Source organism: Leucoraja erinacea, chromosome 34 (assembly GCF_028641065.1).
Source record: "Leucoraja erinacea ecotype New England chromosome 34, Leri_hhj_1, whole genome shotgun sequence".
NCBI classification, from domain to species: domain Eukaryota; kingdom Metazoa; phylum Chordata; class Chondrichthyes; order Rajiformes; family Rajidae; genus Leucoraja; species Leucoraja erinaceus.
The window spans coordinates 8293539-8311394 of record NC_073410.1 but is presented as its reverse complement, the minus strand read 5'-3'; the positions used below and the strand labels follow the sequence as shown (position 1 = coordinate 8311394).

At 39.9% G+C, this 17856-nt stretch overlaps 1 protein-coding gene across 4 annotated transcripts in view; it reads right to left on the bottom strand.

Moving 5' to 3' along the window:
• gbf1 (golgi brefeldin A resistant guanine nucleotide exchange factor 1) overlaps positions 1-17856 on the bottom strand; it is a 161004-nt gene that overhangs the window by 81242 nt on the left and 61906 nt on the right. The window lies entirely within an intron of this gene.

Genomic DNA, 17856 nt, shown 5'->3' with positions numbered 1-17856 from the left:
ATCATACTTTTGTTGTAATGTTTTTCCAATTTCCAATGCGTTCAAATGCATATTACACTCATAATGTATTTTGCATGGCACTTACTATTTATTTCTAAAATACATTGCTTTGTGCACCCATACACCTACAGCATCTTAACGTATCTTTAAAAAACAATGGGTTTTCGCAGAAAACCAACTATTATTGTGTGGGAAAATACAGTGATCATTCTTCACGCAGCAAGATCCACAATCAACAATGCAATGAATGACCACTTAATTTACTTTCAATGTTGTTATAAATGAAAATGGATCAAAGTATATCTTGTTCTTCAATTAATACCTCAATTGCTGAAAGAGGCAAAATGGGCCTCAATTTATTGTCCCATTTGGAGAATTCTCACTTTGGTCTCGTACCCGAGCTAGAACTCAGATAAAACATTTCCTTGAGCATCGTCTGCTTTGATCTATCCCTTTCACACCTCACATGCACTTTGTCCCCTCCTATATCTCTAGTTTCCCTCTCCCTTTGACTCAGTCTGAAGAAGGGACTTGACCTGAAACATCACCCATTCTTTCCTCCAGAGATGCTGCCCGTCCTGCTGAGTTAGTCCAGAATTTTGTGTCTTTTAGTTTAAATGGTACTTGTTTATGCCATTGGTAATGAAAGAAAAAATAAATAAAAGAGATACTTAAATAGTTAATATTCACAAGCTGGGAGTGACACCTTTTTAAGATCATAACAAATAAAATAAATGCAACAATTATTTTGGCACAAGTTCAGCCTGCAGGAAATGAATTTTTTTTTTACATCAGAAAAATTGGAAAGGGCACATTTTTCTTGCAATCATCTGTTTAAAGCACAGAATGAAATAAGATAGTCAATTTCATTGAATTCAAGCAATATTGCAATGTAAACTATGCTTTATTTTCCCCTGATGGATTACTGGCATTTACATTTGGAGATGTCTGCCAGTCATGGGGTTTGGACATAACTGTAGTGAACCTCATTGCCGTGCAGCACTGGAGTGAAAAACAGATGTGTCTGGACAATTAATGTGTGTGGCATTTAAAGTGGCCACATAGCATCATTCGCAATTTGCTGTACCCAAACAAACCGCAACCATGTAACGCGCACTATCACACTTGATCAAAATTAGATGGAATCCCAGTTACATTACAGGCTCATAGCTGTTGTCAGATGTCACTAAAACAGTCTTGTCACCTCTTATTCAAGTTTCTACAGGAGTCTTGATATATTACAGGGACAAGTACTGACCCTTAAAATAGCTGATTAAACACTGCAGATTGGCATAATCAGAAGCTTCAATTAAATGCTCAGTCTGAAGGGTCTCGACCCGAAACGTCTCCCATTCATTCTCTCCAGAGATGCTGCCTGTCCCGCTGAGTTACTCCAGTATTTTATATCTATCATTCATATGAATAACTAGACAGTCATGGTTTAAGTCTCCCAAGTGATAGCATGTACTTGTATGATAGACACACTACATTTACTTCAAAATAGAGGAAAGATCTTTACTCAAACAATGCGTATCTCAGAACACGATAGATGCAGGAAACATGTTCCCGATGTTGGGCGAATCCAGTACCAGGGGCCACAGTTTAAGAATAATGGGTAGGCCATTTAAAACTGAGATGAGGAAAAACATTTTCACACAGAGAATTGTGAATTTGCGGAATTCTCTGCCACAGAAGGCAGTGGAGGCCGATTCACTGGTTGTATTCAAAAGAGATTTAGATAGGGCTCTTCGGGCTAGCGGAATCAAGGGATATGGGGAGAAGTCAGGAATGGGGTACTGATGTGGATGATCAGCCATGATCACATTGAATGGAGGTGCTGGCTCGAAGGGCAGAATGGCCTACTCCTGCACCTATTGTCTATGCACCCTTATAATTAAATTTCAAAATGCCATCAAACAACATGTGAAGGCTAATCATGGCGACGCTGAGGGAAACACAACCAAAGTGTTGATCGAGCTGCTGCAAAGAACCACGTGATAACCAAATATCTCAATTTTAATAGAGGTGAAAGACAAAGAGTCAAATGGTGCAGATGACAGATAGAGCCAACTGCTTTATTCCAGAAATGATAGAGAGGCAAGCAATCCGAAGAGAAAAAACATCCATTCAAAGAAAATGGTGAGATCAGCGCAATGAAAAACCCACAGTGATAACAAAACATCTGAAATACAAATGTTCAGAGGAGCAAAAGGTTAAAAGTCAGTAAAGAACAAAAACATATCCCATGGCATCATCATAATTCAACTGTGAAATAAAAGAGTATGGCCAATTAATGCAAATATGCTAATACATAAAGGGTTAAGATCCCGGCTGAAAACGTAGAGATTTCATACTCCGATACACAATCAGCAACACTAGATCTTCCTTTCACCTGGTTCAACTGAATGAAATGCATTATAAATAATTAACTTTCAACCAATAAATATATTTACAGTAAACAAGTAGACAGGGTATTCCCCCCCTCCAGTCTAACTTTCCAGGTATGCTTATTAATGGACGCTCTGGCAGATTGTCCCACGGTGAATAGCTGAAACCTGTAAATTTCAACAAATGCAATCCCCTTAGGAATAAAACACTTCACATACAGTAACAATTTCTGACTGAAACAGAATTCAAGGTCTACATTTTTCTGCTGAAGGCTCCTCCTCGCCCCCAAGAGCTTCATAATTATTGTGCTGTATGGGAATATACTCTGTCAAAGCACTGAAAAGTTCAATTTTTACAGTAATCATTTCCCTCCATCAATTTTATTGACTGTCTTTTACTACAACCTCTGTACTGTTACTAAATACAAGGCCAGCCACCAGTCATTTTAGCAAATTAACATGTGAAAAAATTGAGCCACAGCATCAAGCAACAAATGAAGGCCTAATTATTTAGACAATGTTTGTAGCCAAATCAAATTTGATCCACATACTAACTGATCCTTTATGCATCTTCGGGTCATAACACCTCTCAAAATATGTTACACAAACAAGTTGGATCTCCTAGATCCAGTCTTGTGGCTGAAAAGGGCTTGGTTAGTTGACACTTACCTTTGATTACTTCATGCAAGTAAATGCTTACTTGCCTTGTAAGCCTGGCAAAGTGGATTTGCTAGACAGATTCATTTGATTAAGTGATGTTCTATGAACAAAGTTTGAGTACTGAGGCCAATACTCAGAAGAGGTTAGAAGAATGAGAGGTGATCTCAGAAGAATGTAAGAGTCTCTGAAAGGAGGACGTTTAAGGGCTATTTCTCCAACTGTAAAGTCTAGGGTACACAAAAAAGCTGGAGAAACTCAGCGGGTGCAGCAGCATCTATGGAGCGAAGGAAAAAGGCAATGTTTCGGGCCGAAACCCTTCCTCAGACTGATCGGGGGGGGAGAAGAAAGGAAAAAGGAGGAGGAGCCCGAAGGCTGGGGGATGGGAGGAGACAGCAGGAGGGCTGAGGAAGGGGAGGAGACAGCAAGGACTAACAAAATTGGGAGAATTCAATGTTCATGCCCCCAGGATGCAGACTCCCCAAGCGGAATATGAGGTGCTGTTCCTCCAATTTCCGGTGTTGCTCGCTCTGGCCATGGAGGAGACCCAGGACAGAGAGGTCAGATACGGAGTGGGAGGGGGAGTTGAAGTGCTGAGCCACCGGGAGGTCAGGTAGGTTCCTGCGGACCGAGCGGAGGTGTTCGGCGAAACGATCGCCCAACCTCCGCTTGGTCTCACCGATAAAGATCTGCTGACATCTAGAGCAGCAGATGCAATAGATAAAGTCTAGTACTTGGGTGCATAATCTCACCATAATACATCAGCCTTTTACACAAGATGAGAAATTTTTAACATACAGAAAACAGCAAATACTGATATTTGTTTAAGAAAGAACTGCAGATGCTGGAAAAATCAAAGGTAGACAAAAATGCTGGAGATACTCAGCGGGCGAGACAGCATCTATGGAGCGAAGGAATAGGTGATGTTTCGGATCAAGACCCTTCTTCACAGGTGTGGTATTTGTCATATTATTCAGGTCATGGACAGTCAGTTGTTATATTGAAAGTTATGATCAATACATATTTAGAGAGAATAGAAGGAAGTTTGAAATACTGGGATTGCTTTCCTTTGCACAGGAAGGTTAGGGCAACATTTGATAGATGTCTTCAAAGCTATTAGGATGTGATGATGAAGAAACAGCTTCTGTTGAGGGATTGATGAGCACAAATTTACAATAACTGCCAGTGTTATATCAGGACATATTCTTTATATCTTTGTTCTGGTCTTTGTATTACATATTTTTTTATTTTAATATATTGAACTATGATGTTTATTATGATGTCTACCAAGTATTATGTTTACATATCTGTTGTGCTGCTGCAAGTGAGAATGTTGTTGTTCCTTTTCAGCACATATGACAATAGAACACTCCAGACTCTTGACATTGTGAAGAGTCATGCACTACCCGAGGCTCTGGTGAAAGATTATCTATATTGCACTACATATGTACACTTCACGCTGCCTAAGGAAAGCCGGGACCTTTTTCAACCTGGTCATTCTCTCTGCACCCTTCCCCCGTCAGAAGGTACAAAAGCTTGAAAGCACATACTACCAGATTCAAGAACAACATTTTCCTCGCTGTTATAAGATTATTGAACGCTCCTCTGATAAGCCAATCTACCATATTGAAGAATAGTCTCGACCCAAAACATCATTCATTCCTTCTCTCCAGGGATGCTGCTGGTGCCGCTGAGTTACTCCTGCATTTTGTGTCTATCTTCAAATAAGGTCACGTGCTCCAGATGGCTGTGCGGACGCATGAGGACACGCGCGACCGTCATGCCTCAGTCACTACCGGCCCGTCACGTAAATGATGGCCAAGTGGGACAGGCGTAACACCGTTAAAACCGTAACACTAGGACAGGTAGCATCTCTGGAGAAAAGGAATGGGCGATTTTTCGGGTTGAGACCCTGCTTCAGACCCGACCCGAAACGTCACCCATTCCTTCTCTCCAGAGATGCTGCCTGTCCTGCTGAGTTACTTCAGCATTTTGTGTCTACCTTCAATTTAAACCAGCATCTGCAGTTCTTTCTGACACTGTAACACTATATTCTGCATGCTAACATGTTTTCCCCATGTACTGCCAGTAGTATTTGTGTTTGATTATACTCATGTATAGTATGATTTGACTGGATCTCACTTTATTGCACTTTACAATAATAAACCAATAACAATACTTTAAATATCAGAAAATTACAGGAAATTAACAAATACGGGACTAAATGGATGCATTTTTCAAAAAGACTGCACAGTTATGGCCTGAATGGACTTGTTTTATGTTGCAAAATTTTCAGTCAGTCAATATCTAACAATGACTTCACACTAAAGTGACAGCAATCGGGATGCAATTTTGCTGAGCATCCTCCAAGCTAAAGCAGGTCATCTCACTTTACGCCCATCCTACCCAGGAAGCGAGCAGGTAAGATCATCTCTGACCCCTCTCACCCTGGTCACAAACTTGTTGAATCACTTCCCTCTGGAAGGCGACTCCAGACTGTTAAAACTGCCACAGCCAGACATAAAAACAGCTTTTTTCCATGAGTAGTAGCTCTACTCAATAACCAAAAATCTGTAGCCTCCTTTTGCTCTGGTATTTTATCTAATTCACATGTTTAATCAATAATGTTTTATTATTAATGTTTAATGTTTTATGTGTCATTCTTAACTGTCACTGTACGTCATGTTGTCACTTGTGGGCGGAGCACGAAAGCAAATTCCTTGTATGTGAATACTTGGCCAATAAACGTATTCATTCATTCATTCAATTATCTTCTACAAATCAAGCCCGAATGTACAGGGAACAATCTGGTGAATTTCTTATGCATTTTGTCCAACTTAATGACATCCTTCCTACAGTGTGGTCTCACCAACAATGTGCACAGCTATAGAGTTACTGCAGGCTTTCATCCCAGACTACAACTATGCAAGCTTAATATTTAATCAAGGTTGAACCTACTTCAAACAATTGCCAAATTCCCTGTGTTAATCATGACTGAAACTCTTCAGTAAAATCTCTGAGAGAATAAGACATTTACCCAAGCAACATTTGAAGAAATAACTAAAAGCATCTTGTGCTTTTCAGCAGCTATGTGTATTTTGAGTTGGAAAGTCAGAGTTATACAACCTGGAAACAGGCCCTTCAGCTTAATTTGTCCATGCCGAGCAAATGAGCATTTCGAGCTAGTCACATTTGCCTGTATTTGGCCTTTATTCCTCAAAACCTTCACTCCCCATATATCTGTCCAAGTGTCTTTTGAAAGTCGCAATAATATCTGTTTCTTTACGGGCGGCGCTGGGTTTAAACACCTGGGATCTTTCGCCGAGATCGCCAGTGTTGGAGCTCCGACCAGCGCGGCCTGTGGACTTCGGGAGCCGCGGTCTCCGGGGAGGAAGCGGCCGTTCCAGACACTCCAAGCCGCTGAGAGTGTTCTCCCGACGCCGGAGCTCCATCATCCGGCGAGAGGGCCTGTAACATCGGCCCGCCGTCGCGGCAACTGTGGAGGCCCCAATAGGCCCGACCATGGGTGAACAAGAGGAAGAGGACTGGACTTTGTTGCCTTTGTGCGAACCATTGTGGGGGGATGGTTTTATGTTCAATGTTAAATTCTTTAATGTTGTGTTTTATTTTTTATTGGTCTGCTGCAATTGGTAACCCAGATTCCACTACACCAATTGGTGTATGTGACAATAAATGTCCTCTGTCTTTGTCCTCTGGCAGCTCCTTCCAGTGTCAGACTTTCCTCTGAATGAAAAAGTTGTCCAAAGCTACCTCTTAAATCTTTCCTCTCACACGCTTTTTCAATAAACGCTCTCCAGTTTTAATATCCTCTATTCTGGATGAAAGGCTGAGTGTACACTTTATCCATGCTCCTCATAATTCTGTACGCTCAATAAGGCCAGTCCTTAGCTTCCTTTCCTTCAAGTCAAGCCCACAAGTCCAGGGAACAACGTGGTGAATCACATTGGTACTCTTCCCAATTTAATCATATCCTTCCTGTAACTGGGTGACTCGAACTGCATGCAATACTCCAAGTGTGGTCTCGCCAACGACTTATACAGCTGCATCATTACGTCCTAACTTTTGTTCTCAATACCCTTCCCAATGAAGGCAAGCATGCCAAATGCCTTCTTCACTAACTTGTCCATCTGGCTTTCAGGGAGCCATGCACCTATACTCCCAGATCTCTCCATTCCACAGCACTCTCCAGTGCTCTAACATTTACTGTGCAACTCCTGCCCTGGTTTGGCATAACAAAGAAGCAAAACCTCATACTTGTCGGAGTTAAATTACTTTTTCCTCTTCCATGGTCCACCTGCCCAAATAATCTAGATCATGTTGTAATCTTAGATAAGCTTCCTCGCTGACATCTGCAAATTTCCGAGTAATGTCAATCAAATTATTAATGCAGATAACAGTGGACCCAGCACCACTGGTTACAGCAGAACAGCCATCCTTCCTCCAAACCAATTGTGAATCCAACAAGCTAGTACATCTTGGATTCCATGCGACCTAACTTCCCAAACTAGGTAACCTCACAGGACCTTGTTAAATGCCTAAATTGTCTATATAGACAATGGTCCAATTCCTCTTTCTTTTTGCAGTAATAAATCTCCTGTCGTGTTGATTCACTGTGGCCTGAAATTTATGTTCATGTATAATGACCTGAAAAAAGTTACTGTAGTCAATTACTGAGATAGACTCACGGAGTCAAAGAGGAATAGAGTATGGAAAAAGGCTCTGGCCCAATCTGGCCACACCGGCCAACATTTCCCAGCTACACTAGTCTCACCTGCCTGCATTTGGTCCATATCCTTCCAAATCTGTCCTTAACTACAGTGATGTCCTGATCATTTCCTGATCATTTCAGATGCAGGAGTAGGCCTAGTGCCATTCAATCTGAATTTCATCCAACTCAGTATCCCGTACCTGCCTTCTCTCCATACCCTGTAACCAGACTAGCCACCAGGTAACTCTAACTCCCTTTAAATAGAAAACTTCTGAACTGTAACTGTAAATTCCAGAGGATTGTAACAGGATCTTAAACTGAAATGTAAAAGAGGGATAAACTGAAATAAAAGAGGGATAAAAAAAAAAAACTGAAGATTTCATCTTAAGAATTTTGTTGTAAAATTTCTTGCAAATTAATTGAAGCTTTTGTTATATTAGAAGTACAATGTTTTGAGTTGCATGGTTTTGCTTTAGATGCTTTACAACAGGCTCTGCATTGAGGTTGCAACAAACATCACCTGCAGACGTCTTGTACTCGTGCAACATCTAAGATATTATTGAAAAAAAAGATAGTGAAAACAGTCAGAAGGTTAAGGAGTATCTCTGGAAAGAGTTATTGTTTCAAGTCTAAGTACGTTTATCAGAACGTTCTTCGTTTGGTTGAAGGGTCTTTCACCCAAACTATCATCTTCATTTCTCTTTCCACAGACGTTGCCTGCCAAGTGTTCCAGGCATTAATATTTTTTACATACAGCTGGCTTTGAAGGACTCGAGATAAATTATATTATAGAGGTTTAAAAGTAAGCACACATTGCAACATGAAGAACTTTACACAACAGAAGCAGAATAGAGCCTCCGATCAATGAAGGTGCCCGACCACGACTTCTGCTCAAACGTGACAAATACAAAGGAAGATCCAAGTTGCTAATTTTTAACAAAGTACTGGAAACCAGTCAACAAAATAAAGTGATTTGGAAGTGGCAGAAATCACTAATAATGAGATTTTTTTTTCCCTTTCTTACCAAAAGGCCATCACTAATGTTTTAAATCGATGTCAACATTAAGAAAATAAATGGATATTCACATATATTTTTCTCCAACCAGTCAGACAAATAGCCCTCTAAAGTTTGTAGTAACTCTGCTTATAACCACTCCTTTTTTTGTCGCTGCTTTTCAGTTTATAGCAAAGATTTATGTTGATTTTTATGTCAAAATAATTGTCACTTGTTTGTGTGAATGATTTGATAAATCCTTTCATTTTACTTTTAGTAAGCTACATTAAGCAGGCTCTATTAAATTTGATGAAAAATATCTTGGGGCTATCGGCTACTAATAACAGCCATTTAAAGAAAACAGCTAAAGTGCACAGAAAAATATAAAACAGGTATGAACAACATTCAAGAATTTTGAAAGTCACGAATCACTGAATGACCTGATCCAGCTTCACACAGAAAGACTGCAAACAGAAAGAAATGAACCCATTAAAAGCCATAAATAGCTTAATTATGCCATGATGCAATAAGAGACTTCAAAGACTAACCTGACCCTCCTGTGCCAAAGAATTTAAAAACTGAACACAAAGCACATTTTCATCAACAGCATGGATATTCAATTTGTCTACTGCAAACGGGTGGGCCTTTACCACCTTATTATGACATTATTATTTTGGCCTCTCACTCAACAGACATAGACACTAGTGAACATTATAACTGTAACATAGCTTCATGTGAACAAAGAATTTCATTGCACTCCATCTGAAATCTGCAGAAAGTATAAAATAAACTATCCTATAGAAGTAACGCATTTTCTGTAGAGCATTTTGTAAAGCATTGGATGACATATAAATGCAAACTATTTTAAACAAAATATGACACTTCTGAAATGGAAATTGAAATTTATTATTGAGTTGCGTTTTCAGGATTGCACAAATTTAGGAATGTGGGGCAGACAATTCATCGATAAATGCACATCATGAAAAGCATAAAAATATTCATCAAACAATAATATAGAAATCTAATCTCTCTGGGACCTCTCTGCTTTATTTGGTGGCTGATTTATTAATTAGGCTTAATGCAATTTTGTGCATTTAGTCAAGTAGAAGATGCAGACATCAATGGACCCATTATCAGTCATTCTGTAAATCTGACGTAAAAACAAAATCAACATTTATGCAAGTTGGGTTCTGCCTAATTAAAAAAAAGTTGTGTTAATTTCCAACTTCCTTAGCCAACGTTTGTGGGTATCTACATAACTGCCTAATTACAAAATAAATTAAAACTGGGAGTATTTTGGCAAGAACCCCCAAGTACCTTGTCACTGAACATAGAACAGTTCAGCACAGAAACAGGCCCATTGACCCACAATGTCCATGTGGACCATGATACCAAGTTAAACTACATTAACCTGCATGTGATCCATAGCCCTCCATTCGCTGCATATCCATGTGCCTATCCAAAAGCTTCCTAAATGCCACTGTTGCATCTGCCTGTACTACCACTCCAGGCAGTGTGCACCAGGCACCCATCATTATGTCGAAAACACTTGCTCTGCATATCACATTCAAACATTCCCCCTCTCATGCTAAAGCTATGCCCTCTAGTCTGTGACATTCCTACCCTGGGAAAACTATTCAACCTAACTATGCATCTCATAACTTCTATCAGATCACCCCTCAACCTCCAAAGCTCGAGAGAACACTATCCAAGTTTGCCCAACTTCACTTATAGATAATTCCCCCTCCAAAGTCTCCATATCCTTCCTGTAATGGACCAACACAATACTCTATTTCTCCCAAGTAAATTTTTATAAAGCTGCAACATGTCTTCCTAACTCTCATACTCAAGCACAGTCCAATGAAGGCAAGCATATCGTAAGCCTTCTTTACTTACTCTTTCTCTTGGTGTTGCTACTTTCAGCGAGCTATGATCTTGGACCCAGTTCTGGGTTTTGCCATTAACCGTATATCTTCCCCTTATATTCAACCTCCCAAAGTGCAATATCTCACACTTGTTCAGATTAAACTCCATCTGCAATTTTTCCACCCATTTCTTTAGTGGAACTATATCCCGCTGCATACTTTATCAGCCTTCCTCACTGTCCGCCACTCCACTAATTTTGGTGCCGTCTGCTAACTTACTAATCAACCCGTCGAATTTAACATCCAAGTCATTTATATCTCTCCCAAACAATAGAGATCCCAGCACAATTCCCTGCAGAACTCCATTGGTCACAACCCTCCAGCCAGAATAACACCTTCCATCGTAATCCTCCATATTCTGTAAGTAAGTTAGTTCTGAATCAGAGACAACTGAGACCATGGATCTTCTATATTTTAATCTTCTGGAGGAATCTACTAAGAGGGACTTTATCCTCACTAAAATCTATGCAAACAACATCCACGGCCCTGCCTTCATCAATCATCTTCGTCACCGCCTTATGTTCACAAGACTTGCCCAACCATGGGCAAAATCATACTGACTCTTGAAAATTAGCTTATGCGAGTCAATCCTATCCCAAAGAATTATTTCCAATAGCTTCCTCGCCACTGACATGAGGCTCACTGCTATAATTTCATAGATTATCTTAACATCCCTTCTTAAACAAAGGAATAACATTGATTACCCTCCAGTTCTTCAGGACTTTGCCTGTGGCTTGAGAAGATACAAAGATCTTCATCAATCCGCCTGGAATCCCCTCCCTTTAGTCTCAACATTCGACAGAGAGTCAAGAGTGTTTTAATGTCATATGTACCGAAACAGAACAATCAAACTCTTATTTGCAGCAGCACAACAGATATGTAATTGTAGTGCTTTGTGAACTACCTGGGATATATCTTATGGACAATTTCAGATTTGCATTTAGCTGTGCATATATAGTTGGTACACATTGTTAAATTTTCTCCATTTTAAAATCCAGGCCGAGCTATCCAAGGACAATTCTGAGCATTAAGTTTCAAAGTGAGACACTACAGAGCTCGTGGTCTCTATCCGTCTCTGTCTGCGTGCGTTCTCTGTGTGTCTCTGTGTGTGTGCGCATGGGTACGTCAGTCTCTGATGGTGTCTGTCAGCTTGTGTGCGGCGTGTCTGTCTGTCTGTGTGTTCATGCATGTGTTTCTCCGCATATATGCACCTTTCTGCATGTGCGTCTCTCTGCATGTGTGAGTCTCTGCGTGTGCGCATGCGTGCGTGTGTAGTAGTGGGGAAGAAACTGGTGACAAATGGAGGTGGTGATGTCGGAGGTTGAAAATGGGTGGAGAAAAAACTGTTAACGATAGATAATGAAGAGCTCATCAAAGATCAACACCTATTAAGTATCAAACTTCAGGAGAAGAAAAAAAATTGGCCACACTATGTGTCTATGAGATATGAAACGATTTCTACTGTATTGATCCACTACCCAGGGTCACTTTCAGTAGGCTGCCTCTAACAACCTCCCAATCTTCTTCAATATTGGCAGAATAAGACACTATACTTAAAATCAATTTTCAATACCACAGAAAAGAACGAGATTCAGCAAGACAAACAAGCTAACAATGAGAGAGAGCTTTCAAATTCTTAAGGTCAAACACAATGACCTGTGTACAACATTCCAAATGATTTAACGGTCTACAATGAAGCAATTGCTTCACTGCACTTCTGGAGTGGATTGTCCTCCAAACTTGCCTCCCTGTCATTTCAGAGACTTTTTTTATGGCTCTGTTGAAGGAACTCTGGAAATGCATATGATCAAACTACGGTGAAATCATTATCTAGGTTAACTTTGAATGTTATGTATCATAATTTAATTTATTTTTAAATCACAGGCACTGGGTGGTACAGCAATTTGTTCTTCTTGAATTACAAGAACTCATCAATTGTAAGAAGGAACTGCAGATGCTGGTTTAAACCAAAGAGATACATCAATTTCCGTTCCTTTTAGTCAGCTCATTTAATTGGACTTGTGCCAAGTATTAGGAGGTCAAGGTGGAAGTGCGATCAATAATCACACCCAACACATAAACACAAATGCCAAGGTGAATGCCCCCCAATGACTATTGAGGGAGTGCTGCAGTCAGATGCATCGTCTTTCACATCTTAAATGGAGGTCCTGCCTGCGCAAGTTTTTGAAAAAGGCAACCACGAGCTTGCAGTCACCGGTCACATTTAAGTTTCTGCCAAACTCTGCACTCACTGTCTTAGGCCTCCACTCCTCCCTCCATCAGTATGCACTGTGAGCTCAAGGAACAACACTTCATCTTCTCTCTAGGAATATTCCATCCCTTGGAGTTCAATACCGAATTTAACAATTCGGGGTAGATAGTTTTCCCTTTTTCTCCTCTCTACACAGACTAACTTTATTTCAATTTATTGATTTTCTTCTCTTCTGTCTCTAACTACCCTTTTTGCAATTAATTGTCATGACAACTTTCTGTTTCTTCTGTGTAAGCTATGGGAACAGCCCAAAGTTGTCATCGGGCTGTTCCCATGCTGTACTGTGTAAGCTATGGTTTTGCTTTGTAGCAACAGAGTATAGACGTAGAAAGCCTAAAATGACAGTTGAACCAGCACCATATCAGAATCGCATTGTGTGGTGAATGGAGATACATTTTCACACTTTCATCATGTCACAGCTACTTTGACAATGTATCTGAAACATCACTACATAATGGTATGAAGTAAGGTCTCGCCACAAAACTTCAACCATTCCTTCTATCCAGAGATGCTGCCTGTCCCACCGCTGAGTTAAACAGCAGTTTGTGTCCATATTCGATATAAACCAGCATCTGCAGTTCCTTCCAATACATTACAATAACACATTACTATTGGATGGTAGCTGCGCCCTTGCATTAATGAATTACAGACGAGTGAAGAGAACAAGTGGGAAAGTGTAGGAAAGAACTGTAGTTGCTGGTTTAAACTGATGATAGACACAAAATGTTGGAGTAACTCAGTAGGACAGGTAGCATCTCTTCATAGAAGGAAAGGGTGACATTTTGGGTTGAATCTAAAGGGTCTTGACCCGAATCGTCACCTATTCCTTCTATCCAGAGATGCTGCCTGTCCCGCTGAGTTACTCCAACACTTTGTGTCTAAATGGGAGAGTGTGTCAAGACAAAGATCTATTCAGCCTTGAGTCATCTCCACCAATAAATACTACTTATTGGTGGAGATGACTCGGGGACCAATTGCCCTCATGTTACTTTTCTTCTTTGTGTTCTCACAAGGACTAATCACAGCTTAATGCATTAGACAAAAATTACAGTTTGCCAAGAAGTACTTAAAAGAGCAACCAGTTCTGGAAAAAGGTCTTGTGGACAGATGAGATGAAGATTAACATATCAGAGTGAAGGCAAGGGGAAAGCATAGAGGAGAGAAGGATCTGCCCAAGATCCAAAGCATACACCTTCATCTGTGAAACACGGTGGTGAGGGTGTTATGGCCTGGGCATGTATGGTTGCTGAAGGTACTGGCTCATTTACCTTCATTGATGATACAACTGCTGATGGGAGTAGCATAATGAATTCTGAAGTGTATAGACACATCCTATCTGTTCAAGTTCAAACAAATGCCTCAAAACTCATTGGCCGGCTGTTCATTCTATAGCAAGACAATTGATCCCAAAAATACTGCTAAAGCAACAAAGGAGTTTTTCCAAAGCTAAAAAAATTGTCAATTCTTGAGTGGCCAGGTCAATCACCCGATCTGAACCCAATTGAGCATGCCTTTTATATGTTGAAGAGAAAACTGAAGGGGACTAGCCCCCAAAACAAGCATAAGCTAAAGATGGCTGTAATACAGGCCTCGCAGAGCAGCACCAGAGAAGTCACCCAGCAACTGGTGATATCCATGAATCACAAACTTCAAGCAGTCATTGCATGCAGAGGATATGCAATAAAATACTAAACACGACTACTTTCATTTACATAACATTTCTGTGTCCCAAACATTATAGTGCCCTGAAATTGGGGGACTATGTATAAGCAGTGCTGTAATTTCTACATGGTGAAACCAAAATGTATAAAAATGGCCTTTATTAAAATCTGACAATGTGCGCTTTAAACACTTGCGATTTTTTCTATTACAGATATCAAATTGTGGAATACAGAGGCAAATAAATAAATGACGGGTCTTTGTCCCAAACATCATGGAGGGCACTGTATAGTTTAATGTGGAAAAATACAGTGACCAAAATGCAGTAACTATTGTGCAATTATATCCATTTAAGGAATTAGATTACAATAAAATTGGTACGGTCAATTGGTGAACAGCACAAGCACTAGAGACTGAACAAAAAAAGAAAAGCAAGATCTGTGGATTGGTTTATGCATGCAACCAATCATATATAGGTCAGCATCACTAACCCCGCCTTACTGTATCATTTATATTAACACCCACTTCCTATGATACGCAGTTCGGTAGCAGACAGGAGTCAGTGACTACAAACATGCTGTTAAGTCTGTATGTGGATTAAAGATGATCTTAAGTTACGTGTTGTGTAGATGTCATGTTTACAAGATCTAAAAAGATGAAACTAGAGTTTTAGGAAGTAAGAAGAGGCTACTAAGAATAGTAAGAAAGGATGGATGCAACCCATCTGTAAATCAAACACATCTCATGACTTTCTTCCATCATGTCAATATGTCAGAATGTACATTGGCAACAACAGCCAGTGGTCATCGGATTGTACAACATTTCAGAAATCTTAAGATTAAGGTTAAAAGGATCTTAACAGTAATGACTTAACTAACTTACACAAAGTGGAATCAATATGTGTACCAGACTATGAGCGGCCAAGGCAACTGACAGTTCTTGTAAATTCAAGAGAAACTTGCAGTTAAAAGTAGATGAGATTGAGGCGAGCAGCAAACAACTTGCACGAACAATTTCATATTGATTTGCTTTGCCGTTCATCCATGTGTAGTATTCCACAACTATATTGTAACTCAGTACTCCAGTGTTCAATACACCAACGTTTTTCTCTCCAATATGGAGTTTTACTTTCTCCAATCAGGCACACATTACATCCTACTATGTTCATAAGAACAGTGATTTTTGATTCATACCAGAATATCCAATAAGTTTACAATTAAATGGCAAACTGATACCCAAAATGGGTAGGGCATGGGAAATTCGACTAACTGAACATATTCAGGCTTATATTGAAGCATACTGATGCTGTGAGATAACAATGAATTACAGTTACTGGAGTACGAGCAACAATAATTCTCTATTGCCAATTCATTTCCATAATGTTGGAGTACAATGAGCTCAGGGGTTTTTGAGTAAAGTGCATGTGGAAGAGCAGTAATCTTGCTTCAAAATCTAATCCAAATACTTATCATTTAACAAATGGTAGCATCCTTCCATCCAAATATAGAAAATGCACAAAGAGATACTATTTTAAAAAACAAGATGCCGACCTACAAACAAGATGGCCTTTGTACACCCGCTAAATTGATTTGCAAGATTTGCAAAAATTGGGGGAAGGTAAAACATGTTTAAGAAGGAATTGCAGATGCTGGAAAATCGAAGGTAAACAAAAATGTTGGAGAAACTCAGCGGGTGCGGCAGCATCTATGGAGCGAGGGAAATAAGCAACGTTTCAGGCCGAAACCCTTCCTCATACTGATCATCTCCGGAGGGAGGAGGAGAACTTCTTCAAAGTAGTCATACCTTGAGGAGATTTCGCAGTGGAGTAGACAAAGTGTTTAATAAGGAACTGCAGATGCTGGAAAATCGAAGGTAGACAAAAATGCTGGAGAAACTCAGCGGGTGCAGCAGCATCTATGGAGCGAGGATAACAGGCAACGTTTCGGGCTGAAACGTTTCAGTCTGAAGAAGGGTTTCGGCCGGAAATGTCGCCCATTTCCCTCGCTCCATAGATGCTGCTGCACCCGCTGAGTTTCTCCACCATTTTTGTCTACCTAGGATCCTAAACATAATTTATGTGATACTGAGCAAGATACTGAGTAGGATACAGAAATAGGACAGTTTGAATTTTTTGCGTGTGCAGTGACAATTAAGCAACAGTTGTTTGAACCTATATCAAGGAACTACCAAAGCCCAAGAGATTAGGAATTACATTTAAAATGTTTCTTAAGCTTTAACTGACGTGCAATTAGCAAGGGGTCATATTTTGAGGGCCCCAGCTCAGATCAGAGGGCACTAAAACTGAACAGTTGCGATTTTGCATGAGAAGGCTTAAGGTCACCAAGAGAAGGATTAAATAACTTTACAGCAGCCAGTTTATGCCTCAGATACTTCCCAAGTGAACATACTTGGGAAGTATTTAAGCACAACATTAAACATGATGTGTAATTATGATGTAGTACGGCAATTTCAAAACAGTACTTGATAAACTTATTTTAGTTTTACCTGATTGCCACGGTTGTGTTGTAGCTGTAATATATGTAAATATTACATGGCAGGTTGAAAAGATCTTAGATACCCCAGATCGGATTGATACAGAGACTCTAGGCTTCGTTGCCTTTGCCCTTCGTGGGACCAATCACGAGAATCCCAGTTACTGCAGACTCAATACGAAATTACTAAATAAAACTAAATCAAAGTAAAGCAGTCACCCCATGACAAATTCATTGGTCCAAAACCAAACACTGATAGATATTGATCTCTAGCTCCATTGTGAATTTAAGTCAGGTTCTGAAACCCACTTCTAATGCATAGAAGGACTGGTTAACAAGGTTGGCTAGACTAAATAAAATCCAGAGAGAATTTCAATTCACCGGCAAAAGTCTGGAGGACATTCAGATCCATCTGTCTTATATCCGAGAACTTTGATGCATGTCAACTTTAAGCACTCTGTCTAAAGGAAATTGGCACTTGTCAAACAAAGCAATTAGATTGCCGGCTTGTTCACATGTTATAGTGCTCTGCAATATATGGTTATGCTGCACATCTGACTATGCTATTTTATCTACGCTTCCAAGAGTCCTCACCAGACATTGAACAAAACTAGCAATTTAAAAACCCTTGGGAAATTAAACCTTTTTGCCAGTGCCTTCAATAGCCTTGTTACAGTAGTTAGTGTATTATCCCAAAGTTTTGACCAAATGCAATTTAAAGTAATTCACATTTGTGCACAG